The 26,403-nt window shown below is 42.4% G+C and overlaps 20 non-coding genes across 20 annotated transcripts; all 20 read left to right on the top strand.

Moving 5' to 3' along the window:
• The first annotated feature begins 1,463 nt into the window (after positions 1–1,463).
• On the top strand, positions 1,464–1,537 carry trnat-agu (transfer RNA threonine (anticodon AGU)). Its single transcript has one exon. It is a non-coding gene; the product is annotated as a tRNA-Thr (tRNA).
• Positions 1,538–4,785: 3,248 nt separating this feature from the next.
• Positions 4,786–4,859, top strand: trnat-ugu (transfer RNA threonine (anticodon UGU)). The gene has a single exon. It is a non-coding gene; the product is annotated as a tRNA-Thr (tRNA).
• An 835-nt stretch (positions 4,860–5,694) lies between these two features.
• Positions 5,695–5,768, top strand: trnat-agu (transfer RNA threonine (anticodon AGU)). The gene has a single exon. It is a non-coding gene; the product is annotated as a tRNA-Thr (tRNA).
• Positions 5,769–7,218: 1,450 nt separating this feature from the next.
• Positions 7,219–7,292, top strand: trnat-ugu (transfer RNA threonine (anticodon UGU)). The gene has a single exon. It is a non-coding gene; the product is annotated as a tRNA-Thr (tRNA).
• An 844-nt stretch (positions 7,293–8,136) lies between these two features.
• trnat-ugu (transfer RNA threonine (anticodon UGU)) lies at positions 8,137–8,210 on the top strand. Its single transcript has one exon. It is a non-coding gene; the product is annotated as a tRNA-Thr (tRNA).
• Positions 8,211–9,047: 837 nt separating this feature from the next.
• Positions 9,048–9,121, top strand: trnat-agu (transfer RNA threonine (anticodon AGU)). Its single transcript has one exon. It is a non-coding gene; the product is annotated as a tRNA-Thr (tRNA).
• Positions 9,122–10,571: 1,450 nt separating this feature from the next.
• Positions 10,572–10,645, top strand: trnat-ugu (transfer RNA threonine (anticodon UGU)). The gene has a single exon. It is a non-coding gene; the product is annotated as a tRNA-Thr (tRNA).
• An 837-nt stretch (positions 10,646–11,482) lies between these two features.
• Positions 11,483–11,556, top strand: trnat-ugu (transfer RNA threonine (anticodon UGU)). Its single transcript has one exon. It is a non-coding gene; the product is annotated as a tRNA-Thr (tRNA).
• Positions 11,557–12,392: 836 nt separating this feature from the next.
• trnat-agu (transfer RNA threonine (anticodon AGU)) lies at positions 12,393–12,466 on the top strand. The gene has a single exon. It is a non-coding gene; the product is annotated as a tRNA-Thr (tRNA).
• Positions 12,467–14,629: 2,163 nt separating this feature from the next.
• On the top strand, positions 14,630–14,703 carry trnat-agu (transfer RNA threonine (anticodon AGU)). Its single transcript has one exon. It is a non-coding gene; the product is annotated as a tRNA-Thr (tRNA).
• A 388-nt stretch (positions 14,704–15,091) lies between these two features.
• Positions 15,092–15,165, top strand: trnaa-agc (transfer RNA alanine (anticodon AGC)). The gene has a single exon. It is a non-coding gene; the product is annotated as a tRNA-Ala (tRNA).
• A 2,795-nt stretch (positions 15,166–17,960) lies between these two features.
• On the top strand, positions 17,961–18,034 carry trnat-ugu (transfer RNA threonine (anticodon UGU)). The gene has a single exon. It is a non-coding gene; the product is annotated as a tRNA-Thr (tRNA).
• An 842-nt stretch (positions 18,035–18,876) lies between these two features.
• On the top strand, positions 18,877–18,950 carry trnat-agu (transfer RNA threonine (anticodon AGU)). The gene has a single exon. It is a non-coding gene; the product is annotated as a tRNA-Thr (tRNA).
• A 1,450-nt stretch (positions 18,951–20,400) lies between these two features.
• On the top strand, positions 20,401–20,474 carry trnat-ugu (transfer RNA threonine (anticodon UGU)). Its single transcript has one exon. It is a non-coding gene; the product is annotated as a tRNA-Thr (tRNA).
• Positions 20,475–21,318: 844 nt separating this feature from the next.
• Positions 21,319–21,392, top strand: trnat-ugu (transfer RNA threonine (anticodon UGU)). The gene has a single exon. It is a non-coding gene; the product is annotated as a tRNA-Thr (tRNA).
• An 830-nt stretch (positions 21,393–22,222) lies between these two features.
• On the top strand, positions 22,223–22,296 carry trnat-agu (transfer RNA threonine (anticodon AGU)). The gene has a single exon. It is a non-coding gene; the product is annotated as a tRNA-Thr (tRNA).
• Positions 22,297–23,140: 844 nt separating this feature from the next.
• Positions 23,141–23,214, top strand: trnat-ugu (transfer RNA threonine (anticodon UGU)). Its single transcript has one exon. It is a non-coding gene; the product is annotated as a tRNA-Thr (tRNA).
• An 837-nt stretch (positions 23,215–24,051) lies between these two features.
• Positions 24,052–24,125, top strand: trnat-ugu (transfer RNA threonine (anticodon UGU)). Its single transcript has one exon. It is a non-coding gene; the product is annotated as a tRNA-Thr (tRNA).
• An 837-nt stretch (positions 24,126–24,962) lies between these two features.
• trnat-ugu (transfer RNA threonine (anticodon UGU)) lies at positions 24,963–25,036 on the top strand. Its single transcript has one exon. It is a non-coding gene; the product is annotated as a tRNA-Thr (tRNA).
• Positions 25,037–25,873: 837 nt separating this feature from the next.
• On the top strand, positions 25,874–25,947 carry trnat-agu (transfer RNA threonine (anticodon AGU)). Its single transcript has one exon. It is a non-coding gene; the product is annotated as a tRNA-Thr (tRNA).
• Positions 25,948–26,403: the final 456 nt, after the last annotated feature.

The following is a 26,403-nucleotide window of genomic DNA, read 5'->3' on the forward strand; positions in this document are numbered from 1 at the left end:
TTCTGTATGACACACAATCATGGGGAAGACTGCTGACTTGACAACTGTCCAAAAGATGACCATTGATACTTTAAAGAAGGAGGGCAAGACACAAAAGGTCATTGCCAAAGAGGTTGGATGTTCCCAGAGCTCTGTGTCCAAGCACATTAATAGAGAGGCGAAGGGAAGAAAAAGATGTGGTAGAAAAGAGTGTACAAGCAAGAGGGATAAACACGCCCTGGAGAGGATTGTCAAACAAAACCGATTCAAAAATGTGGGGGAGATCCACAAAGAGTGGACTGTAGCTGGAGTCAGTGCTTCAAGAAGCACCACACACCGACGTATGCAAGATATGGGCTTCAGCTGTCGCATTCCTCGTGTAAAGCCACTCTTGAATAAGAGACAACGTCAAAAGCGTCTCGCCTGGGCTCAAGACAAAAAGGACTGGACTGCTGCTGAGTGGTCCAAAGTTATGTTTTCAGATGAAAGTAAATTTTGTATCTCCTTTGGAAATCAAGGTCCCAGAGTCTGGAGGAAGACAGGAGAGGCACAGAATCCACGTTGCCTGAAGTCCAGTGTAAAATTTCCACAGTCAGTAATGGTCTGGGGTGCCATGTCATCTGCTGCTGTTGGTCCACTGTGTTTCCTGAGGTCCAGGGTCAATGCAGCAGTCTACCAGGAAGTTTTAGAACACTTTATGCTGCCTGCCACGGACCAACTTTATGGAGGTGACGATTTCATTTTCCAACATGACTTGGCACCTGCACACAGTGCCAAATCTACCAGTACCTGGTTTAAGGACCATGGTATCCCTCTTCTTGATTGGCCTGCAAACTCACCTGACCTTAACCCCATAGAAAACCTATGGGGTATTGTGAAGCGGAAGATGCGAGATGCCAGACCCAACAATGCTGAAGAGCTGAAGGCCACTATTAAAGCAACCTGGGCTCTCATAACACCTGAGGAGTGCAACAGACTGGTCGACTCCATGCCACGCCGTATTGCTGCAGCAATTCAGGCAAAAGGAGCTGCAACTAAGTATTGATTGCCATACATGCTGAAACTTTCCATGTTCATACTTTTCAGTTGGCCCACATTTCTAAAAAATCATTTTTTGTACTAGTCGTAACTAATATTCTAATTTTCTGAGATACTGAATTTGGGATTTTCAGTAATTGTCAGTACTAATCATTCAAATTAAAAGAAATAAACATTTCAAATATATCACTCTGTGTGTAATGAATTGATATAATATGTAAGTTTCACGTTCTGAATATAATTACTGAAATAAATCAACTTTTTCATGATATTCTAATAATTTGACCAGCACCTGTATACCTCCACATTTGCATAGTTTGGGTTCTGTGCTGAGTCTTAATGTGACACATACTCACACTCACACTCACTCTCTCTCTCTTGCTCTCGCTCTCGCTCTCTCTCTCTGTCAGGGATAGAGTTCCAAATATACATGTCAACATACATGGGGCGCTGTGGCTTAGATGGTTAAAGCGCCTGTCTAGTAAACAGGAGATCCTGGGTTCGATTCCCAGCAGAGCCTTTTAGAGGAGGTGAAGTTAAAGTGGTTTCCCCTGACTGAGGACCATCAAACATATCTGGGATTTCTGAATAATTACATAATGTGTAATGTGTAATGGGGCTCTTCATATAGATCTTTGTACAACAGGTTGCCTGAAGGATTTCTTGATTGTGACCACAGTTGCCGTTTAAAGTCTGAATGTGAGGCTAGAGCCGGTGTGAAAAAAGGGTCAAATTTACCTCCACATATACCTGTATGTAGGCTGGGCTGTGTAATGAGTTTGAAAGTGTCACACATACGCGTGCATGTGTGCATGCATGTCTGGCGTAAACACACACACATTTGCATGCAAGCACAGACACGCACACACATGTGGGTCTTAATATCCAAATCTACATGTGAACATATGAGGGGTGCTGTGGCTTAGATGGTTAAGCAAACAGGAGATCCTGGGTTCGATTCCCAGCAGAGCCATTTAGAAGAGTTGCAATACACAGTAAAGGTAAAGGGGTTTTCCCTGATCTCTGACGGAGGACCGAGTGGATGGTCATCTAAGCTATATTTCCCCAGCAACATCAGCAGTGGGGCTAGCAAAGATGAAGCTAAATATGCTCACATTGGCAATTGTATTGGTTCCGAAACATCTTCCTGATCCTACCATGAACTTACCATCTCGGTTGAGCCACGCCTGGTCAGTGTGTTGCACTTATAAATAAAATATACAATGTTTTTAATCGTGGGGCACTGTGTCTTGTAAACAGGAAATCCTGGGTTCGAATCCCAGCAGAGCCTATGTGGGGAAATACAGTTCACAGTACAGGTAAAGGTGTTTACTCTGATCCCAGTCTATCAAATATCTCACTTTGTTTCAACTCTGAATAAATGACATAAAAAATATGTAATGGTAATATTTGTGCAACAGTTTGCAACGAAGGGGTCCTTGATTGGGCTCACATTTGCCTGTGCGTCCAACTTGAACTGAGGGATGGGCAACTCTTTTAAGGGTTGTAGTTTACTGTTCCCTAATTATTAGGGTTTGGTTTCTGGTTCTTAGGTTTGGTTTTACTGTTAGTTTCCAATTGGATTATGTTTTGGTTTTAGTTTTGGTAAGGGTGGTGCTTTAGGCACAGGGTTTTCTATTTGTGCTTGGTTTTTGGTTCTAGGGTTTGGTTTTAGGGTTAGCGTTTCCTATTTTGATTCGGTTTGAGGGTTTGCTGTTTTTGCTTTAGGATAGTTTTCTCTAAAGGTAAAGCTCTGAAAAAGAATGGAAGTTTACGTTACGTCACGCTACGTTATCAATACATACAAAAGTGTGATGAAATTATTAGCAAGGCCCTCCAACACTGGAGTTTGCACTAATAAATCAAATATACTTGCCATTAAACATGGGGCACTGTGGCTTTGTTGGTTAAAGCGCCTGGGTTCGAATCCCAGCAGAGCCTTTAGAGGAGATGCAGCACACAGAAAAGGTAAAGGGGTTCACCGTGATTCCTGACTGGCGACCATCAAACATCTCACCTTGATTGATCACATTTGCATGTGCGTCCAACTTGAAATGAGGGGTGGCCAATTGGTGTTAAGGGTTTGGTTTAGGTTTAAGGGTTGTATTTTAGTTCAGGGTTTCCTAATTTTTAAGGTTTTAGGGTTTGGTTTCTGGTTCTTAGGGTTGGTTTTACTGTTTGAGTTTCCAATTGTATTATGTTTTGGTTTTGGCTTTTGGTAAGGGTTTTACTGTTTGAGTTTCCAATTGTATTATGTTTTGGTTTTGGCTTTTGGTAAGGGTGTTGCTTTAGGGATGGGGTTTTCTATTTTTGCTTGGTTTTTGGTTCTAGGGTTTGGCTTTAGGGTTAGCGTTTCCTATTTTGATTCTGTTTGAGGGTTTGCTGTTTTACATTTTTGGATAGTTTTCCCCAAAGGTAAAGCTCTGAAAAAGAATAGAAGTTTACGTTACGTCACGCTACGTTATCAATACATACAACAGTGTGATAGCATTATTAGCAAGGCCCTCCAACACTGGATGCGTTTCCTCTGGCAAAGAAAGGTTTATATCATCATGATTATCCATCATCCATCACAAATGGCTGGATTTTGAAATGGTATCAACTTCCCTCCAGGTGGTAGAATGGGGCCCTTTAACAGTTAGCCGTTATCGTTGAGCTAAGCTACACTGCTCAAAAAAATAAAGGGAACACTAAGAAATGCCACCCCACACCATTACAGACCCATCGCCAAACCGGTCATGCTGGAGGATGTTGCAGGCAGCAGAACGTTCTCCACGGCGTCTCCAGACTCTGTCGCGTCTGTCACATGTGCTCAGTGTGAACCTGCTTTCATCTGTGAAGAGCACAGGGCGCCAGTGGCGAATTTGCCAATCTTGGTGTTCTCTGGCAAATGCCAAACATCCTGCACGGTGTTGGGCTGTAAGCACAACCCCCACCTGTGGACGTCGGGCCCTCATGCCACCCTCATGGAGTCTGCTTCTGACCGTTTGAGCAGACACATGCACATTTGTGGCCTGCTGGAGGTCATTTTGCAGGGCTCTGGCAGTGCTCCTCCTGTTCTTCCTTGCACAAAGGTGGAGGTAGCGGTCCTGCTGCTGGGTTGTTGCCCTCCTACGGCCTCCTCCACGTCTCCTGATGTACTGGCCTGTCTCCTGGTAGCGCCTCCATGCTCTGGACACTACGCTGACAGGCACAGCAAACCTTCTTGCCACAGCTCGTATTGATGTGCCATCCTGGATGAGCTGCACTATCTGAGCCACTTGTGTGGGTTGTAGACTCCGTCTCATGCTACCACTAGAGTGAAAGCACCGCCAGCATTCAAAAGTGACCAAAACATCAGCCAGAAAGCATAGGAACTGCGAAGTGGTCTGTGGTCACCACCTGCAGAAACACTCCTTTATTGGCGGTGTATTGCGAATTGCCTATCATTTCCACCTGTTGTCTATTCCAGTTGCACAACAGCATGTGAAATTGATTGTCAATCAGTGTTGCTTCCTAAGTGGACAGTTTGATTTCACAGAAGTGTGATTGACTTGGAGTTACATTGTGTTGTTTAAGTGTTCCCTTTATTTTTTTGAGCAGTTTATATTTCCCCAGCAACAGCAGCAGTGGGGCTAGCACAAATGTAGCTAACTATGGTCAAATTGGCAATTGTATTGGTTCCAGAACATCTTCCTGATCCTACAATGGACTCACCAGTTGGGTTGAGCCACGCCTGGTCAGTGTATTTTGCACTAATAAATCAAATATAATTGTCATTAAACATGGGGCACTGTGGTTTAGTTGGTTAAGGCGCCTGTCTTGTAAACAGGAGTTCCTGGGTTTGAATCCCAGCAGAGTCTTTAGAGGAGATGCAGCACACAGAAAAGGTAAAGGGGTTCACCGTGATTCCTGACTGGCGACCATCAAACATCTCACCTTGATTGATCACATTTGCATGTGCGTCCAATTCAAAATGAGGGGTGGCCAATTGGGGTTCAGGTTTAAGGGTTGGATTTTAGTTCAGGGTTTCCCAATTTCTAAGGTTTTAGGGTTTGGTTTCTGGTTCTTAGTGTTGGTTTTACTGTTTGAGTTTCCAATTGTATTATGTTTTGGTTTTGGCTTTTGGTAAGGGTGTTGCTTTAGGGACGGGGTTTTCTATTTTTGCTTGGTTTTTGGTTCTAGGGTTTGGCTTTAGGGTTAGCGTTTCCTATTTTGATTCGGTTTGAGGGTTTGCTGTTTTACATTTTTGGATAGTTTTCCCCAAAGGTAAAGCTGAAAAAGAATGGAAGTTTACGTTACGTCACGCTACGTTATCAATACATACAACAGTGTGATAGCATTATTAGCAAGGCCCTCCAACACTGGATGCGTTTCCTCTGGCAAAGAAAGGTTTATATCATCATGATCATTCATCATCCATCACAAATGGCTGGATTTTGAAATGGCATGAACTTCCCTCCAGGTGGTAGAATGGGGCCCTTTAACAGTTAGCCGTTATCGTTGAGCTAAGCTATATTTCCCCAGCAACAGCAGCAGTGGGGCTAGCACAAATGTAGCTAACTATGCTCAAATTGGCAATTGTATTGGTTCCAAAACATCTTCCTGATCCTACAATGGACTCACCAGTTGGGTTGAGCCACGCCTGGTCAGTGTGTTTTGCACTAATAAATTAAATATAATTGTCATTAAACATGGGGCACTGTGGCTTAGATGGTTAAAGCGCCTGTCTAGTAAACAGGAGATCCTGGGTTTGAATCCCAGCAGAGCCTTTAGAGGAGATGCAGCACACAGAAAAGGTAAAGGGGTTCACCGTGATTCCTGACTGGCGACCATCAAACATCTCACCTTGATTGATCACATTTGCATGTGCGTCCAACTTGAAATGAGGGGTGGCCAATTGGTGTTAAGGGTTTAGGTTTAAGGGTTGGATTTTAGTTCAGGGTTTCCTAATTTCTAAGGTTTTAGGGTTTGGTTTCTGGTTCTTAGGTTTGGTTTTACTGTTAGTTTCCAATTGTATTATGTTTTGGTTTTAGTTTTGGTAAGGGTGGTGCTTTAGGCACAGGGTTTTCTATTTGTGCTTGGTTTTTGGTTCTAGGGTTTGGTTTTAGGGTTAGCGTTTCCTATTTTGATTCGGTTTGAGGGTTTGCTGTTTTTGCTTTAGGATAGTTTTCTCTAAAGGTAAAGCTCTGAAAAAGAATGGAAGTTTACGTTACGTCACGCTACGTTATCAATACATACAAAAGTGTGATGAAATTATTAGCAAGGCCCTTCAACACTGGAGTTTGCACTAATAAATCAAATATACTTGCCATTAAACATGGGGCACTGTGGGTTTGTTGGTTAAAGCGCCTGGGTTCGAATCCCAGCAGAGCCTTTAGAGGAGATGCAGCACACAGAAAAGGTTAAGGGGTTCACCGTGATTCCTGACTGGCGACCATCAAACATCTCACCTTGATTGATCACACCTGCATGTGCGTCCAACTTGAAATGAGGGGTGGCCAATTGGTGTTAAGGGTTTAGGTTTAAGGGTTGGATTTTAGTTCAGGGTTTCCCAATTTCTAAGGTTTTAGGGTTTGGTTTCTGGTTCTTAGGGTTGGTTTTACTGTTTGAGTTTCCAATTGTATTATGTTTTGGTTTTGGCTTTTGGTAAGGGTGTTGCTTTAGGGACGGGTTTTTTTTATTTTTGCTTGGTTTTTGGTTCTAGGGTTTGGTTTTAGGGTTAGCGTTTCCTATTTTGATTCGGTTTGAGGGTTTGCTGTTTTACATTTTTGGATAGTTTTCCCCAAAGGTAAAGCTCTGAAAAAGAATGGAAGTTTACGTTACGTCACGCTACGTTATCAATACATACAACAGTTTGATAGCGTTATTAGCAAGGCCCTCCAACACTGGATGCGTTTCCTCTGGCAAAGAAAGGTTTATATCATCATGATGATCCATCATCCATCACAAATGGCTGGATTTTGAAATGGTATCAACTTCCCTCCAGGTGGTAGAATGGGGCCCTTTAACAGTTAGCCGTTATCGTTGAGCTAAGCTATATTTCCCCAACAACAGCAGCAGTGGGGCTAGCACAAATGTAGCTAACTATGCTCAAATTGGCAATTGTATTGGTTCCAAAACATCTTCCTGATCCTACAATGGACTCACCAGTTGGGTTGAGCCACGCCTGGTCAGTGTGTTTTGCACTAATAAATTAAATGTAATTGTTAATAAACATGGGGCACTGTGGCTTAGATGGTTAAAGCGCCTGTCTTGTAAACAGGAGATCCTGGGTTCGAATCCCAGCAGAGCCTTTAGAGGAGATGCAGCACACAGAAAAGGTAAAGGGGTTCACCGTGATTCCTGACTGGCGACCATCAAACATCTCCCCTTGATTGATCACACTTGCATGTGCGTCCAACTTGAAATGAGGGGTGGCCAATTGGTGTTAAGGGTTTAGGTTTAAGGGTTGGATTTTAGTTCAGGGTTTCCCAATTTCTAAGGTTTTAGGGTTTGGTTTCTGGTTCTTAGGGTTGGTTTTACTGTTTGAGTTTCCAATTGTATTATGTTTTGGTTTTGGCTTTTGGTAAGGGTGTTGCTATAGGGACGGGGTTTTATATTTTTGCTTGGTTTTTGGTTCTAGGGTTTGGTTTTAGGGTTAGCGTTTCCTATTTTGATTCGGTTTGAGGGTTTGCTGTTTTACATTTTTGGATAGTTTTCCCCAAAGGTAAAGCTCTGAAAAAGAATGGAAGTTTACGTTACGTCACGCTACGTTATCAATACATACAACAGTGTGATAGCATTATTAGCAAGGCCCTCCAACACTGGATGCGTTTCCTCTGGCAAAGAAAGGTTTATATCATCATGATGATTCATCATCCATCACAAATGGCTGGATTTTGAAATGGTATCAACTTCCCTCCAGGTGGTAGAATGGGGCCCTTTAACAGTTAGCCGTTATCGTTGAGCTAAGCTATATTTCCCCAGCAACAGCAGCAGTGGGGCTAGCACAAATGTAGCTAACTATGCTCAAATTGGCAATTGTATTGGTTCCAGAACTTCTTCCTGATCCTACAATGGACTCACCAGTTGGGTTGAGCCACGCCTGGTCAGTGTATTTTGCACAAATAAATCAAATATAATTGTCATTAAACATGGGGCACTGTGGTTTAGTTGGTTAAGGCGCCTGTCTTGTAAACAGGAGATCCTGGGTTCGAATCCCAGCAGAGCCTTTAGAGGAGATGCAGCACACAGAAAAGCTAAAGGGGTTCACCGTGATTCCTGACTGGCGACCATCAAACGTCTCACCTTGATTGATCACATTTGCATGTGCGTCGATTTCGAAATGAGGGGTGGCCAATTGGGGTTTAGGTTTAAGGGTTGTATTTTAGTTCAGGGTTTCCTAATTTCTAAGGTTTTAGGGTTTGGTTTCTGGTTCTTAGGGTTGGTTTTACTGTTTGAGTTTCCAATCGTATTATGTTTTGGTTTTGGCTTTTGGTAAGGGTGTTGCTTTAGGGACGGGGTTTTCTATTTTTGCTTGGTTTTTGGTTCTAGGGTTTGGGCTTAGGGTTAGCGTTTCCTATTTTGATTCGGTTTGAGGGTTTGCTGTTTTACATTTTTGGATAGTTTTCCCCAAAGGTAAAGCTCTGAAAAAGAATGGAAGTTTACGTTACGTCACGCTACGTTATCAATACATACAACAGTGTGATATCATTATTAGCAAGGCCCTCCAACACTGGATGCGTTTCCTCTGGCAAAGAAAGGTTTATATCATCATGATGATCCATCATCCATCACAAATGGCTTGATTTTGAAATGGTATCAACTTCCCTCCAGGTGGTAGAATGGGGCCCTTTAACAGTTAGCCGTTATCGTTGAGCTAAGCTATATTTCCCCAGCAACAGCAGCATTGGGGCTAGCACAAATGTAGCTAACTATGCTCAAATTGGCAATTGTATTGGTTCCAAAACATCTTCTTGATCCTACAATGGACTCACCAGTTGGGTTGAGCCACGCCTGGTCAGTGTGTTTTGCACTAATAAATCAAATATAATTGTCATTAAATATGGGGCACTGTGGCTTAGATGGTTAAAGCGCCTGTCTAGTAAACAGGAGATCCTGGGTTCGAATCCCAGCAGAGCCTTTAGAGGAGATGCAGCACACAGAAAAGGTAAAGGGGTTCACCGTGATTCCTGACTGGCGACCATCAAACATCTCACCTTGATTGATCACATTTGCATGTGCGTCCAATTCGAAATGAGGGGCGGCCAATTGGTGTTAAGGGTTTAGGTTTAAGGGTTGGATTTTAGTTCAGGGTTTCCTAATTTCTAAGGTTTTAGGGTTTGGTTTCTGGTTCTTAGGGTTGGTTTAACTGTTAGTTTCCAATTGTATTATGTTTTGGTTTTAGTTTTGGTAAGGGTGGTGCTTTAGGCACAGGGTTTTCTATTTGTGCTTGGTTTTTGGTCTCTAGGGTTTTGTTTTAGGGTTAGCGTTTCCTATTTTGATTCGGTTTGAGGGTTTGCTGTTTTTGCTTTAGGATAGTTTTCTCTAAATGTAAAGCTCTGAAAAAGAATGGAAGTTTACGTTACGTCACGCTACGTTATCAATGCATACAAAAGTGTGATGAAATTATTAGCAAGGCCCTCCAACACTGGAGTTTGCACTAATAAATCAAATATACTTGCCATTAAACATGGGGCACTGTGGCTTTGTTGGTTAAAGCGCCTGGGTTCGAATCCCAGCAGAGCCTTTAGAGGAGATGCAGCACACAGAAAAGGTAAAGGGGTTCACCGTGATTCCTGACTGGCGACCATCAAACATCTCCCCTTGATTGATCACACTTGCATGTGCGTCCAACTTGAAATGAGGGGTGGCCAATTGGTGGTAAGGGTTTAGGTTTAAGGGTTGGATTTTAGTTCAGGGTTTCCCAATTTCTAAGGTTTTAGGGTTTGGTTTCTGGTTCTTAGGGTTGGTTTTACTGTTTGAGTTTCCAATTGTATTATGTTTTGGTTTTGGCTTTTGGTAAGGGTGTTGCTTTAGGGACGGGGTTTTATATTTTTGCTTGGTTTTTGGTTCTAGGGTTTGGTTTTAGGGTTAGCGTTTCCTATTTTGATTCGGTTTGAGGGTTTGCTGTTTTACATTTTTGGATAGTTTTCCCCAAAGGTAAAGCTCTGAAAAAGAATGGAAGTTTACGTTACGTCACGCTACGTTATCAATACATACAACAGTGTGATAGCATTATTAGCAAGGCCCTCCAACACTGGATGCGTTTCCTCTGGCAAAGAAAGGTTTATATCATCATGATGATTCATCATCCATCACAAATGGCTGGATTTTGAAATGGTATCAACTTCCCTCCAGGTGGTAGAATGGGGCCCTTTAACAGTTAGCCGTTATCGTTGAGCTAAGCTATATTTCCCCAGCAACAGCAGCAGTGGGGCTAGCACAAATGTAGCTAACTATGCTCAAATTGGCAATTGTATTGGTTCCAGAACTTCTTCCTGATCCTACAATGGACTCACCAGTTGGGTTGAGCCACGCCTGGTCAGTGTATTTTGCACAAATAAATCAAATATAATTGTCATTAAACATGGGGCACTGTGGTTTAGTTGGTTAAGGCGCCTGTCTTGTAAACAGGAGATCCTGGGTTCGAATCCCAGCAGAGCCTTTAGAGGAGATGCAGCACACAGAAAAGCTAAAGGGGTTCACCGTGATTCCTGACTGGCGACCATCAAACATCTCACCTTGATTGATCACATTTGCATGTGCGTCGATTTCGAAATGAGGGGTGGCCAATTGGGGTTTAGGTTCAAGGGTTGTATTTTAGTTCAGGGTTTCCTAATTTTTAAGGTTTTAGGGTTTGGTTTCTGGTTCTTAGGGTTGGTTTTACTGTTTGAGTTTCCAATCGTATTATGTTTTGGTTTTGGCTTTTGGTAAGGGTGTTGCTTTAGGGACGGGGTTTTCTATTTTTGCTTGGTTTTTGGTTCTAGGGTTTGGGCTTAGGGTTAGCGTTTCCTATTTTGATTCGGTTTGAGGGTTTGCTGTTTTACATTTTTGGATAGTTTTCCCCAAAGGTAAAGCTCTGAAAAAGAATGGAAGTTTACGTTACGTCACGCTACGTTATCAATACATACAACAGTGTGATATCATTATTAGCAAGGCCCTCCAACACTGGATGCGTTTCCTCTGGCAAAGAAAGGTTTATATCATCATGATGATCCATCATCCATCACAAATGGCTGGATTTTGAAATGGTATCAACTTCCCTCCAGGTGGTAGAATGGGGCCCTTTAACAGTTAGCCGTTATCGTTGAGCTAAGCTATATTTCCCCAACAACAGCAGCAGTGGGTCTAGCACAAATGTAGCTAACTATGCTCAAATTGGCAATTGTATTGGTTCCAAAACATCTTCCTGATCCTACAATGGACTCACCAGTTGGGTTGAGCCACGCCTGGTCAGTGTGTTTTGCACAAATAAATTAAATATAATTGTTATTAAACATGGGGTACGGTGGCTTAGATGGTTAAAGCGCCTGTCTTGTAAACAGGAGATCCTGGGTTCGAATCCCAGCAGAGCCTTTAGAGGAGATGCAGCACACAGAAAAGGTAAAGGGGTTCACCGTGATTCCTGACTGGCGACCATAAAACATCTCACCTTGATTGATCACATTTGCATGTGCGTCCAATTCGAAATGAGGGGTGGCCAATTGGGGTTTAGGTTTAAGGGTTGGATTTTAGTTCAGGGTTTCCTAATTTCTAAGGTTTTAGGGTTTGGTTTCTGGTTCTTAGGGTTGGTTTTACTGTTGGAGTTTCCAATTGTATTATGTTTTGGTTTTGGCTTTTGGTAAGGGTGTTGCTTTAGGGACGGGGTTTTCTATTTTTGCTTGGTTTTTGGTTCTAGGGTTTGGCTTTAGGGTTAGCGTTTCCTATTTTGATTCGGTTTGAGGGTTTGCTGTTTTACATTTTTGGATAGTTTTCCCCAAAGGTAAAGCTCTGAAAAAGAATGGAAGTTTACGTTACGTCACGCTACGTTATCAATACATACAACAGTGTGATAGCATTATTAGCAAGGCCCTCCAACACTGGATGCGTTTCCTCTGGCAAAGAAAGGTTTATATCATCATGATGATCCATCATCCATCACAAATGGCTGGATTTTGAAATGGTATCAACTTCCCTCCAGGTGGTAGAATGGGGCCCTTTAACAGTTAGCCGTTATCGTTGAGCTAAGCTATATTTCCCCAGCAACAGCAGCAGTGGGGCTAGCACAAATGTAGCTAACTATGCTCAAATTGGCAATTGTATTGGTTCCAAAACATCTTCCTGATCCTACAATGGACTCACCAGTTGGGTTGAGCCACGCCTGGTCAGTGTGTTTTGCACTAATAAATCAAATATAATTGTCATTAACATGGGGCACTGTGGCTTAGATGGTTAAAGAGCCTGTCTAGTAAACGGGAGATCCTGGGTTCGAATCCCAGCAGAGCCATTACAGGAGATGCAGCACACAGAAAAGGTAAAGGGGTTCACCGTGATTCTTGACTAGGGCTGAAATGTATCCAAAAACGCGAATTCGAACGTGAAAATTAATATTCGAATGTGAAAAAACACTTCCGCGGTACAAGCGCCTCTATCTGCTTTGTGAATGAGCCTCTGTCTGTTCGCGATGTCCCTCATAATATTCGAATGTGAAAAAACACTCCCGCGGTACAAGTGTAACAGACTAGTATTGTGAAGAGCGAATGTATTTTATCCCCTCGGGGTTTCCGTACTTGGATATAGGTATTCCAGCTCGGCTATGCCATTCAATAAGCATCCGAAGTAGAGCTCAGGGAGCTAGTAGTCTGGCTGGTGAAAGCTGCTATAACGCAATGTTCTCGGCAAAGTCCGAGACAGCTTTTTTTTCATGAATCCGAACGGTGCGTAGTGCTGGCCCTTTCGTGACACTGTCACGTTATTTAATCTATTGAAACGTGATCAGGATCACGTATTTTCAAAATTTTCGTGTTTTAAAGCACAAATTTCCGGCCGTGGTGCAAACAATATTATTCAAGAGTTATAATCAAGCCCAACACATCAATATTAGTGACAACCCATTAAATACGATATGATTTCTAGATGTCATGGCAACGTCCGCTAGCGACACTGGACTTGCGAGGCGTCAACGCGGACTTTCATTCACATAACCAAAAACAAGACAGTAGATGGCTAGATAAAATAAACATCAAGACATACAGCCCACCTGCATTTAATATATCCGTGAATTGTCACAATTTCTCAGAATCAAAGGTGAAAGTAGAAACGGGTGGCCTAAAGCTGTCATATTGTTCACAGACAAGTTTAAGTAGAAATGGGTGGCCAAAAGCTGTCATATTGTTAGTTATCATTGACTTGAAATACATGGGTTTGAAATTTGTGCTGTAAAACACGAACATTTTGAAAATACGTGATCCTGATCACGTTTCAATAGATTAAATAACGTGACAGTGTCACGACTTTTCGTGAGACCGGGTTGCGATAAATGGTAAGCAAAGCAAGGAACGTTACCACTAGCATACTTTGTAACATTCAGAAGCGGGCGTCTTCTTCAGATTACTATAGTTTGCGCGCTTGCAGGTGTGGTGAAATGCAAGCGATACAAAGATGTGGCTTTTCATGATTAGGCCTCCACGTTACTGGGCTGTTTATAGGATATATATATATCCCACTAATTTGAACCATGGTTTTGTCGCATTATTGACATATTGACGGCAACTGCGTAAAATAGGCAACCAGATATTCGAGTAGTTCGAATTCGTGATTTTTTTCCAAACGAACATTCGAATGTCATTTTTGAGCAATTTTGACAGCCCTATTCCTGACTGGCGACCATCAAACATCTCACCTTGATTGATCACATTTGCATGTGCGTCCAACTTGAAATGAGGGGCGGCCAATTGGTGTTAAGGGTTTAGGTTTAAGGGTTGGATTTTAGATCAGGGTTTCCTAATTTCTAAGGTTTTAGGGTTTGGTTTCTGGTTCTTAGGGTTGGTTTTACTGTTTGAGTTTCCAATTGTATTATGTTTTGGTTTTGGCTTTTGGTAAGGGTGTTGCTTTAGGGACGGGGTTTTCTATTTTTGCTTGGTTTTTGGTTCTAGGGTTTGGTTTTAGGGTTAGCGTTTCCTATTTTGATTCGGTTTGAGGGTTTGCTGTTTTACATTTTTGGATAGTTTTCCCCAAAGGTAAAGCTCTGAAAAAGAATGGAAGTTTACGTCACGTCACGCTACGTTATCAATACATACAACAGTGTGATATCATTATTAGCAAGGCCCTCCAACACTGGATGCGTTTCCTCTGGCAAAGAAAGGTTTATATCATCATGATGATCCATCATCCATCACAAATGGCTTGATTTTGAAATGGTATCAACTTCCCTCCAGGTGGTAGAATGGGGCCCTTTAACAGTTAGCCGTTATCGTTGAGCTAAGCTATATTTCCCCAGCAACAGCAGCATTGGGGCTAGCACAAATGTAGCTAACTATGCTCAAATTGGCAATTGTATTGGTTCCAAAACATCTTCTTGATCCTACAATGGACTCACCAGTTGGGTTGAGCCACGCCTGGTCAGTGTGTTTTGCACTAATAAATCAAATATAATTGTCATTAAATATGGGGCACTGTGGCTTAGATGGTTAAAGCGCCTGTCTAGTAAACAGGAGATCCTGGGTTCGAATCCCAGCAGAGCCTTTTAGAGGAGGTGAAGTTAAAGTGGTTTCCCCTGACTGAGGACCATCAAACATATCTGGGATTTCTGAATAATTACATAATAAGTGTGTAATGGGGCTCTTCATATAGATCTTTGTACAACAGGTTGCCTGAAGGATTTCTTGATTGTGACCACAGTTGCCGTTTAAAGTCTGAATGTGAGGCTAGAGCCGGTGTGAAAAAAGGGTCAAATTTACCTCCACATATACCTGTATGTAGGCTGGGCTGTGTAATGAGTTTGAAAGTGTCACACATACGCGTGCATGTGTGCATGCATGTCTGGCGTAAACACACACACATTTGCATGCAAGCACAGACACGCACACACATGTGGGTCTTAATATCCAAATCTACATGTGAACATATGAGGGGTGCTGTGGCTTAGATGGTTAAAGCGCCTGTCTAGCAAACAGGAGATCCTGGGTTCGATTCCCAGCAGAGCCATTTAGAAGAGTTGCAATACACAGTAAAGGTAAAGGGGTTTTCCCTGATCTCTGACGGAGGACCGAGTGGATGGTCATCTAAGCTATATTTCCCCAGCAACATCAGCAGTGGGGCTAGCAAAGATGAAGCTAAATATGCTCACATTGGCAATTGTATTGGTTCCGAAACATCTTCCTGATCCTACCATGAACTTACCATCTCGGTTGAGCCACGCCTGGTCAGTGTGTTGCACTTATAAATAAAATATACAATGTTTTTAATCGTGGGGCACTGTGTCTTGTAAACAGGAAATCCTGGGTTCGAATCCCAGCAGAGCCTATGTGGGGAAATACAATTCACAGTACAGGTAAAGGTGTTTACTCTGATCCCAGTCTATCAAATATCTCACTTTGTTTCAACTCTGAATAAATGACATAAAAAATATGTAATGGTAATATTTGTGCAACAGTTTGCAACGAAGGGGTCCTTGATTGGGCTCACATTTGCCTGTGCGTCCAACTTGAACTGAGGGATGGGCAACTCTTTTAAGGGTTGTAGTTTACTGTTCCCTAATTATTAGGGTTTGGTTTCTGGTTCTTAGGTTTGGTTTTACTGTTAGTTTCCAATTGGATTATGTTTTGGTTTTAGTTTTGGTAAGGGTGGTGCTTTAGGCACAGGGTTTTCTATTTGTGCTTGGTTTTTGGTTCTAGGGTTTGGTTTTAGGGTTAGCGTTTCCTATTTTGATTCGGTTTGAGGGTTTGCTGTTTTTGCTTTAGGATAGTTTTCTCTAAAGGTAAAGCTCTGAAAAAGAATGGAAGTTTACGTTACGTCACGCTACGTTATCAATACATACAAAAGTGTGATGAAATTATTAGCAAGGCCCTCCAACACTGGAGTTTGCACTAATAAATCAAATATACTTGCCATTAAACATGGGGCACTGTGGCTTTGTTGGTTAAAGCGCCTGGGTTCGAATCCCAGCAGAGCCTTTAGAGGAGATGCAGCACACAGAAAAGGTAAAGGGGTTCACCGTGATTCCTGACTGGCGACCATCAAACATCTCACCTTGATTGATCACATTTGCATGTGCGTCCAACTTGAAATGAGGGGTGGCCAATTGGTGTTAAGGGTTTGGTTTAGGTTTAAGGGTTGTATTTTAGTTCAGGGTTTCCTAATTTTTAAGGTTTTAGGGTTTGGTTTCTGGTTCTTAGGGTTGGTTTTACTGTTTGAGTTTCCAATTGTATTATGTTTTGGTTTTGGCTTTTGGTAAGGGTTTTACTGTTTGAGTTTCCAATTGTATTATGTTTTGGTTTTGGCTTTTGGTAAGGGTGTTGCTTTAGGGATGGGGTTTTCTATTTTTGCTTGGTTTTTGGTTCTAGGGTTTGGCTTTAGGGTTAGCGTTTCCTATTTTGATTCTGTTTGAGGGTTTGCTGTTTTACATTTTTGGATAGTTTTCCCCAAAGGTAAAGCTCTGAAAAAGAATAGAAGTTTACGTTACGTCACGCTACGTTATCAATACATACAACAGTGTGATAGCATTATTAGCAAGGCCCTCCAACACTGGATGCGTTTCCTCTGGCAAAGAAAGGTTTATATCATCATGATTATCCATCATCCATCACAAATGGCTGGATTTTGAAATGGTATCAACTTCCCTCCAGGTGGTAGAATGGGGCCCTTTAACAGTTAGCCGTTATCGTTGAGCTAAGCTACACTGCTCAAAAAAATAAAGGGAACACTAAGAAATGCCACCCCACACCATTACAGACCCATCGCCAAACCGGTCATGCTGGAGGATGTTGCAGGCAGCAGAACGTTCTCCACGGCGTCTCCAGACTCTGTCGCGTCTGTCACATGTGCTCAGTGTGAACCTGCTTTCATCTGTGAAGAGCACAGGGCGCCAGTGGCGAATTTGCCAATCTTGGTGTTCTCTGGCAAATGCCAAACGTCCTGCACGGTGTTGGGCTGTAAGCACAACCCCTACCTGTGGACGTCGGGCCCTCATGCCACCCTCATGGAGTCTGCTTCTGACCGTTTGAGCAGACACATGCACATTTGTGGCCTGCTGGAGGTCATTTTGCAGGGCTCTGGCAGTGCTCCTCCTGTTCTTCCTTGCACAAAGGTGGAGGTAGCGGTCCTGCTGCTGGGTTGTTGCCCTCCTACGGCCTCCTCCACGTCTCCTGATGTACTGGCCTGTCTCCTGGTAGCGCCTCCATGCTCTGGACACTACGCTGACAGGCACAGCAAACCTTCTTGCCACAGCTCGTATTGATGTGCCATCCTGGATGAGCTGCACTATCTGAGCCACTTGTGTGGGTTGTAGACTCCGTCTCATGCTACCACTAGAGTGAAAGCACCGCCAGCATTCAAAAGTGACCAAAACATCAGCCAGAAAGCATAGGAACTGCGAAGTGGTCTGTGGTCACCACCTGCAGAAACACTCCTTTATTGGCGGTGTATTGCGAATTGCCTATCATTTCCACCTGTTGTCTATTCCAGTTGCACAACAGCATGTGAAATTGATTGTCAATCAGTGTTGCTTCCTAAGTGGACAGTTTGATTTCACAGAAGTGTGATTGACTTGGAGTTACATTGTGTTGTTTAAGTGTTCCCTTTATTTTTTTGAGCAGTTTATATTTCCCCAGCAACAGCAGCAGTGGGGCTAGCACAAATGTAGCTAACTATGGTCAAATTGGCAATTGTATTGGTTCCAGAACATCTTCCTGATCCTACAATGGACTCACCAGTTGGGTTGAGCCACGCCTGGTCAGTGTATTTTGCACTAATAAATCAAATATAATTGTCATTAAACATGGGGCACTGTGGTTTAGTTGGTTAAGGCGCCTGTCTTGTAAACAGGAGTTCCTGGGTTTGAATCCCAGCAGAGTCTTTAGAGGAGATGCAGCACACAGAAAAGGTAAAGGGGTTCACCGTGATTCCTGACTGGCGACCATCAAACATCTCACCTTGATTGATCACACCTGCATGTGCGTCCAACTTGAAATGAGGGGTGGCCAATTGGTGTTAAGGGTTTAGGTTTAAGGGTTGGATTTTAGTTCAGGGTTTCCCAATTTCTAAGGTTTTAGGGTTTGGTTTCTGGTTCTTAGTGTTGGTTTTACTGTTTGAGTTTCCAATTGTATTATGTTTTGGTTTTGGCTTTTGGTAAGGGTGTTGCTTTAGGGACGGGGTTTTCTATTTTTGCTTGGTTTTTGGTTCTAGGGTTTGGCTTTAGGGTTAGCGTTTCCTATTTTGATTCGGTTTGAGGGTTTGCTGTTTTACATTTTTGGATAGTTTTCCCCAAAGGTAAAGCTGAAAAAGAATGGAAGTTTACGTTACGTCACGCTACGTTATCAATACATACAACAGTGTGATAGCATTATTAGCAAGGCCCTCCAACACTGGATGCGTTTCCTCTGGCAAAGAAAGGTTTATATCATCATGATCATTCATCATCCATCACAAATGGCTGGATTTTGAAATGGCATCAACTTCCCTCCAGGTGGTAGAATGGGGCCCTTTAACAGTTAGCCGTTATCGTTGAGCTAAGCTATATTTCCCCAGCAACAGCAGCAGTGGGGCTAGCACAAATGTAGCTAACTATGCTCAAATTGGCAATTGTATTGGTTCCAAAACATCTTCCTGATCCTACAATGGACTCACCAGTTGGGTTGAGCCACGCCTGGTCAGTGTGTTTTGCACTAATAAATTAAATATAATTGTCATTAAACATGGGGCACTGTGGCTTAGATGGTTAAAGCGCCTGTCTAGTAAACAGGAGATCCTGGGTTTGAATCCCAGCAGAGCCTTTAGAGGAGATGCAGCACACAGAAAAGGTAAAGGGGTTCACCGTGATTCCTGACTGGCGACCATCAAACATCTCACCTTGATTGATCACATTTGCATGTGCGTCCAACTTGAAATGAGGGGTGGCCAATTGGTGTTAAGGGTTTAGGTTTAAGGGTTGGATTTTAGTTCAGGGTTTCCTAATTTCTAAGGTTTTAGGGTTTGGTTTCTGGTTCTTAGGTTTGGTTTTACTGTTAGTTTCCAATTGTATTATGTTTTGGTTTTAGTTTTGGTAAGGGTGGTGCTTTAGGCACAGGGTTTTCTATTTGTGCTTGGTTTTTGGTTCTAGGGTTTGGTTTTAGGGTTAGCGTTTCCTATTTTGATTCGGTTTGAGGGTTTGCTGTTTTTGCTTTAGGATAGTTTTCTCTAAAGGTAAAGCTCTGAAAAAGAATGGAAGTTTACGTTACGTCACGCTACGTTATCAATACATACAAAAGTGTGATGAAATTATTAGCAAGGCCCTTCAACACTGGAGTTTGCACTAATAAATCAAATATACTTGCCATTAAACATGGGGCACTGTGGGTTTGTTGGTTAAAGCGCCTGGGTTCGAATCCCAGCAGAGCCTTTAGAGGAGATGCAGCACACAGAAAAGGTTAAGGGGTTCACCGTGATTCCTGACTGGCGACCATCAAACATCTCACCTTGATTGATCACACCTGCATGTGCGTCCAACTTGAAATGAGGGGTGGCCAATTGGTGTTAAGGGTTTAGGTTTAAGGGTTGGATTTTAGTTCAGGGTTTCCCAATTTCTAAGGTTTTAGGGTTTGGTTTCTGGTTCTTAGGGTTGGTTTTACTGTTTGAGTTTCCAATTGTATTATGTTTTGGTTTTGGCTTTTGGTAAGGGTGTTGCTTTAGGGACGGGTTTTTTTTATTTTTGCTTGGTTTTTGGTTCTAGGGTTTGGTTTTAGGGTTAGCGTTTCCTATTTTGATTCGGTTTGAGGGTTTGCTGTTTTACATTTTTGGATAGTTTTCCCCAAAGGTAAAGCTCTGAAAAAGAATGGAAGTTTACGTTACGTCACGCTACGTTATCAATACATACAACAGTTTGATAGCGTTATTAGCAAGGCCCTCCAACACTGGATGCGTTTCCTCTGGCAAAGAAAGGTTTATATCATCATGATGATCCATCATCCATCACAAATGGCTGGATTTTGAAATGGTATCAACTTCCCTCCAGGTGGTAGAATGGGGCCCTTTAACAGTTAGCCGTTATCGTTGAGCTAAGCTATATTTCCCCAACAACAGCAGCAGTGGGGCTAGCACAAATGTAGCTAACTATGCTCAAATTGGCAATTGTATTGGTTCCAAAACATCTTCCTGATCCTACAATGGACTCACCAGTTGGGTTGAGCCACGCCTGGTCAGTGTGTTTTGCACTAATAAATTAAATGTAATTGTTAATAAACATGGGGCACTGTGGCTTAGATGGTTAAAGCGCCTGTCTTGTAAACAGGAGATCCTGGGTTCGAATCCCAGCAGAGCCTTTAGAGGAGATGCAGCACACAGAAAAGGTAAAGGGGTTCACCGTGATTCCTGACTGGCGACCATCAAACATCTCCCCTTGATTGATCACACTTGCATGTGCGTCCAACTTGAAATGAGGGGTGGCCAATTGGTGTTAAGGGTTTAGGTTTAAGGGTTGGATTTTAGTTCAGGGTTTCCCAATTTCTAAGGTTTTAGGGTTTGGTTTCTGGTTCTTAGGGTTGGTTTTACTGTTTGAGTTTCCAATTGTATTATGTTTTGGTTTTGGCTTTTGGTAAGGGTGTTGCTATAGGGACGGGGTTTTATATTTTTGCTTGGTTTTTGGTTCTAGGGTTTGGTTTTAGGGTTAGCGTTTCCTATTTTGATTCGGTTTGAGGGTTTGCTGTTTTACATTTTTGGATAGTTTTCCCCAAAGGTAAAGCTCTGAAAAAGAATGGAAGTTTACGTTACGTCACGCTACGTTATCAATACATACAACAGTGTGATAGCATTATTAGCAAGGCCCTCCAACACTGGATGCGTTTCCTCTGGCAAAGAAAGGTTTATATCATCATGATGATTCATCATCCATCACAAATGGCTGGATTTTGAAATGGTATCAACTTCCCTCCAGGTGGTAGAATGGGGCCCTTTAACAGTTAGCCGTTATCGTTGAGCTAAGCTATATTTCCCCAGCAACAGCAGCAGTGGGGCTAGCACAAATGTAGCTAACTATGCTCAAATTGGCAATTGTATTGGTTCCAGAACTTCTTCCTGATCCTACAATGGACTCACCAGTTGGGTTGAGCCACGCCTGGTCAGTGTATTTTGCACAAATAAATCAAATATAATTGTCATTAAACATGGGGCACTGTGGTTTAGTTGGTTAAGGCGCCTGTCTTGTAAACAGGAGATCCTGGGTTCGAATCCCAGCAGAGCCTTTAGAGGAGATGAAGCACACAGAAAAGCTAAAGGGGTTCACCGTGATTCCTGACTGGCAAACATCTCACCTTGATTGATCACATTTGCATGTGTGTCGATTTCGAAATGAGGGGTGGCCAATTGGGGTTTAGGTTTAAGGGTTGTATTTTAGTTCAGGGTTTCCTAATTTTTAAGGTTTTAGGGTTTGGTTTCTGGTTCTTAGGGTTGGTTTTACTGTTTGAGTTTCCAATCGTATTATGTTTTGGTTTTGGCTTTTGGTAAGGGTGTTGCTTTAGGGACGGGGTTTTCTATTTTTGCTTGGTTTTTGGTTCTAGGGTTTGGGCTTAGGGTTAGCGTTTCCTATTTTGATTCGGTTTGAGGGTTTGCTGTTTTACATTTTTGGATAGTTTTCCCCAAAGGTAAAGCTCTGAAAAAGAATGGAAGTTTACGTTACGTCACGCTACGTTATCAATACATACAACAGTGTGATATCATTATTAGCAAGGCCCTCCAACACTGGATGCGTTTCCTCTGGCAAAGAAAGGTTTATATCATCATGATGATCCATCATCCATCACAAATGGCTTGATTTTGAAATGGTATCAACTTCCCTCCAGGTGGTAGAATGGGGCCCTTTAACAGTTAGCCGTTATCGTTGAGCTAAGCTATATTTCCCCAGCAACAGCAGCATTGGGGCTAGCACAAATGTAGCTAACTATGCTCAAATTGGCAGTTGTATTGGTTCCAAAACATCTTCTTGATCCTACAATGGACTCACCAGTTGGGTTGAGCCACGCCTGGTCAGTGTGTTTTGCACTAATAAATCAAATATAATTGTCATTAAACATGGGGCACTGTGGCTTAGATGGTTAAAGCGCCTGTCTAGTAAACAGGAGATCCTGGGTTCGAATCCCAGCAGAGCCTTTAGAGGAGATGCAGCACACAGAAAAGGTAAAGGGGTTCACCGTGATTCCTGACTGGCGACCATCAAACATCTCACCTTGATTGATCACACTTGCATGTGCGTCCAACTTGAAATGAGGGGTGGCCAATTGGTGTTAAGGGTTTAGGTTTAAGGGTTGGATTTTAGTTCAGGGTTTCCCAATTTCTAAGGTTTTAGGGTTTGGTTTCTGGTTCTTAGGGTTGGTTTTACTGTTTGAGTTTCCAATTGTATTATGTTTTGGTTTTGGCTTTTGGTAAGGGTGTTGCTTTAGGGACGGGGTTTTCTATTTTTGCTTGGTTTTTGGTTCTAGGGTTTGGTTTTAGGGTTAGCGTTTCCTATTTTGATTCGGTTTGAGGGTTTGCTGTTTTACATTTTTGGATAGTTTTCCCCAAAGGTAAAGCTCTGAAAAAGAATGGAAGTTTACGTTACGTCACGCTACGTTATCAATACATACAACAGTGTGATAGCATTATTAGCAAGGCCCTCCAACACTGGATGCGTTTCCTCTGGCAAAGAAAGGTTTATATCATCATGATGATTCATCATCCATCACAAATGGCTGGATTTTGAAATGGTATCAACTTCCCTCCAGGTGGTAGAATGGGGCCCTTTAACAGTTAGCCGTTATCGTTGAGCTAAGCTATATTTCCCCAGCAACAGCAGCAGTGGGGCTAGCACAAATGTAGCTAACTATGCTCAAATTGGCAATTGTATTGGTTCCAGAACATCTTCCTGATCCTACAATGGACTCACCAGTTGGGTTGAGCCACGCCTGGTCAGTGTATTCTGCACAAATAAATCAAATATAATTGTCAGTAAACATGGGGCACTGTGGTTTAGTTGGTTAAGGCTCCTGTCTTGTAAACAGGAGATCCTGGGTTCGAATCCCAGCAGAGCCTTTAGAGGAGATGCAGCACACAGAAAAGGTAAAGGGGTTCACCGTGATTCCTGACTGGCGACCATCAAACATCTCACCTTGATTGATCACATTTGCATGTGCGTCCAATTCGAAATGAGGGGTGGCCAATTGGGGTTTAGGTTTAAGGGTTGGATTTTAGTTCAGGGTTTCCTAATTTCTAAGGTTTTAGGGTTTGGTTTCTGGTTCTTAAGGTTGGTTTTACTGTTTGAGTTTCCAATTGTATTATGTTTTGGTTTTGGCTTTTGGTAAGGGTGTTGCTTTAGGGACGGGGTTTTCTATTTTTGCTTGGTTTTTGGTTCTAGGGTTTGGGCTTAGGGTTAGCGTTTCCTATTTTGATTCGGTTTGAGGGTTTGCTGTTTTACATTTTTGGATAGTTTTCCCCAAAGGTAAAGCTCTGAAAAAGAATGGAAGTTTACGTCACGTCACGCTACGTTATCAATACATACAACAGTGTGATAGCATTATTAGCAAGGCCCTCCAACACTGGATGCGTTTCCTCTGGCAAAGAAAGGTTTATATCATCATGATGATCCATCATCCATCACAAATGGCTTGATTTTGAAATGGTATCAACTTCCCTCCAGGTGGTAGAATGGGGCCCTTTAACAGTTAGCCGTTATCGTTGAGCTAAGCTATATTTCCCCAGCAACAGCAGCATTGGGGCTAGCACAAATCTAGCTAACTATGCTCAAATTGGCAATTGTATTGGTTCGAAAACATCTTCTTGATCCTACAATGGACTCACCAGTTGGGTTGAGCCACGCCTGGTCAGTGTGTTTTGCACAAATAAATCAAATATAATTGTCATTAAACATGGGGCACTGTGGTTTAGTTGGTTAAGGCGCCTGTCTTGTAAACAGGAGATCCGGGGTTCGAATCCCAGCAGAGCCTTTAGAGGAGATGCAGCACACAGAAAAGCTAAAGGGGTTCACCGTGATTCCTGACTGGCGACCATCAAACATCTCACCTTGATTGATCACATTTGCATGTGCGTCAAATTCGAAATGAGGGGTTGCCAATTGGGGTTTAGGTTTAAGGGTTGTATTTTAGTTCAGGGTTTCCTAATTTCTAAGGTTTTAGGGTTTGGTTTCTGGTTCTTAGGGTTGGTTTTACTGTTTGAGTTTCCAATTGTATTATGTTTTGGTTTTGGCTTTTGGTAAGGGTGTTGCTTTAGGGACGGGGTTTTCTATTTTTGCTTGGTTTTTGGTTCTAGGGTTTGGGCTTAGGGTTAGCGTTTCCTATTTTGATTCGGTTTGAGGGTTTGCTGTTTTACATTTTTGGATAGTTTTCCCCAAAGGTAAAGCTCTGAAAAAGAATGGAAGTTTACGTCACGTCACGCTACGTTATCAATACATACAACAGTGTGATAGCATTATTAGCAAGGCCCTCCAACACTGGATGCGTTTCCTCTGGCAAAGAAAGGTTTATATCATCATGATGATCCATCATCCATCACAAATGGCTTGATTTTGAAATGGTATCAACTTCCCTCCAGGTGGTAGAATGGGGCCCTTTAACAGTTAGCCGTTATCGTTGAGCTAAGCTATATTTCCCCAGCAACAGCAGCATTGGGGCTAGCACAAATGTAGCTAACTATGCTCAAATTGGCAATTGTATTGGTTCGAAAACATCTTCTTGATCCTACAATGGACTCACCAGTTGGGTTGAGCCACGCCTGGTCAGTGTGTTTTGCACAAATAAATCAAATATAATTGTCATTAAACATGGGGCACTGTGGTTTAGTTGGTTAAGGCGCCTGTCTTGTAAACAGGAGATCCGGGGTTCGAATCCCAGCAGAGCCTTTAGAGGAGATGCAGCACACAGAAAAGCTAAAGGGGTTCACCGTGATTCCTGACTGGCGACCATCAAACATCTCACCTTGATTGATCACATTTGCATGTGCGTCAAATTCGAAATGAGGGGTTGCCAATTGGGGTTTAGGTTTAAGGGTTGTATTTTAGTTCAGGGTTTCCTAATTTCTAAGGTTTTAGGGTTTGGTTTCTGGTTCTTAGGGTTGGTTTTACTGTTTGAGTTTCCAATTGTATTATGTTTTGGTTTTGGCTTTTGGTAAGGGTGTTGCTTTAGGGACGGGGTTTTCTATTTTTGCTTGGTTTTTGGTTCTAGGGTTTGGGCTTAGGGTTAGCGTTTCCTATTTTGATTCGGTTTGAGGGTTTGCTGTTTTACATTTTTGGATAGTTTTCCCCAAAGGTAAAGCTCTGAAAAAGAATGGAAGTTTACGTTACGTCACGCTACGTTATCAATACATACAACAGTGTGATAGCATTATTAGCAAGGCCCTCCAACACTGGATGCGTTTCCTCTGGCAAAGAAAGGTTTATATCATCATGATGATCCTTCATCCATCACAAATGGCTTGATTTTGAAATGGTATCAACTTCCCTCCAGGTGGTAGAATGGGGCCCTTTAACAGTTAGCCGTTATCGTTGAGCTAAGCTATATTTCCCCAGCAACAGCAGCATTGGGGCTAGCACAAATGTAGCTAACTATGCTCAAATTGGCAATTGTATTGGTTCCAAAACATCTTCTTGATCCTACAATGGACTCACCAGTTGGGTTGAGCCACGCCTGGTCAGTGTGTTTTGCACTAATAAATCAAATATACTTTTCATTAAACATGGGGCACTGTGGCTTAGATGGTTAAAGCGCCTGTCTAGTAAACAGGAGATCCTGGGTTCGAATCCCAGCAGAGCCTTTAGAGGAGATGCAGCACACGGAAAAGGTAAAGGGGTTCACCGTGATTCCTGACTGGCGACCATCAAACATCTCACCTTGATTGATCACATTTGCATGTCCAACTTGAAATGAGGGGTGGCCAATTGGGGTTTAGGTTTAAGGGTTGGATTTTAGTTCAGGGTTTCCTAATTTCTAAGGATTTAGGGTTTGGTTTCTGGTTCTTAGGGTTGGTTTTACTGTTTGAGTTTCCAATTGTATTATGTTTTGGTTTTGGCTTTTGGTAAGGGTGTTGCTTTAGGCACAGGGTTTTCTATTTGTGCTTGGTTTTTGGTTCTAGGGTTTGGTTTTAGGGTTAGCGTTTCCTATTTTGATTCGGTTTGAGGGTTTGCTGTTTTTGCTTTAGGATAGTTTTCTCTAAAGGTAAAGCTCTGAAAAAGAATGGAAGTTTACGTTACGTCACGCTACGTTATCAATA

The sequence above is a fragment of the Gadus morhua genome, chromosome 1, assembly GCF_902167405.1.
Source record: "Gadus morhua chromosome 1, gadMor3.0, whole genome shotgun sequence".
Classification (NCBI taxonomy): Eukaryota; Metazoa; Chordata; class Actinopteri; order Gadiformes; family Gadidae; genus Gadus; species Gadus morhua.